The 730-nt window shown below is 45.2% G+C and overlaps 1 protein-coding gene across 6 annotated transcripts in view; it reads right to left on the reverse strand.

Annotated features, from left to right (window-relative positions):
- Rnf213 (ring finger protein 213) overlaps positions 1 to 730 on the reverse strand; it is a 128,790-nt gene that overhangs the window by 113,791 nt on the left and 14,269 nt on the right. The gene's annotated exons all lie outside the window — the stretch shown is intronic.

Consider the following 730-nt stretch of genomic DNA (forward strand, 5'->3'; position numbering starts at 1 on the left):
GAGGTATTTCCTCAGGGTCAGCACACAGAGGGGACCCGCACCTCTATTTCAAGCTCAAAGTAGGACTTGGTAATGTGTAAGAGTCTCCTGCATGGTTCTGGTGTTGAACGCATGAAGGGGTCACAGAGAGCAGCTGAGGCTTGGCACTCCAAGAGGCCAGGAAAGGCCATAGATGAAAGTGCAGCTTCAGTTGCAGTGAATATACAAGGATTGAAGGGGTCATGGAGAGAATCTGAGGTTTTGCACCCCAAGAGGCAAGAAGAAGACATTGGTGAAGGTGTAGCCTCAGTTTCAGTGGAGAATGAAGCTTTTTGGAGATGCTAGGACTGTGGGATGACCACCAAGGACAGCAGTAAGTATGGAATGGAGTTGGCCTGGGTCTGTGAGATGAGCTGTGTGTGCTGTGCACAGCAGAGTCAGAAGTGGAGCTGTCAGAACCCCTTGGAGCCCAGAAGATTGTGAGTGAATCCCAGATGTCCAGGCTTGAGCTACTTTGCTGGACTTTGGTTTTGCTTAGGTGTGCCCGATTCTTCCCTTTGAAATAAGACAGTACTTGTTTTGGATTTTACAGAAGCCCACCCACAGTTGAGAATTTTAAAAGAGACTATAGACTTTTTTTATAAGACAAATATTTAACGAAAATTGGTCAGTGGGTATGTATAATCCATGGTGCTCAATAGTTACATGGAACTGTCAGAAATGTAAAACAGCATAGATATAAGAAAATGTT

This window comes from Nannospalax galili, unplaced genomic scaffold, assembly GCF_000622305.1.
Source record: "Nannospalax galili isolate Female #2095 unplaced genomic scaffold, S.galili_v1.0 scaffold1250, whole genome shotgun sequence".
Lineage (NCBI taxonomy): Eukaryota > Metazoa > Chordata > Mammalia > Rodentia > Spalacidae > Nannospalax > Nannospalax galili.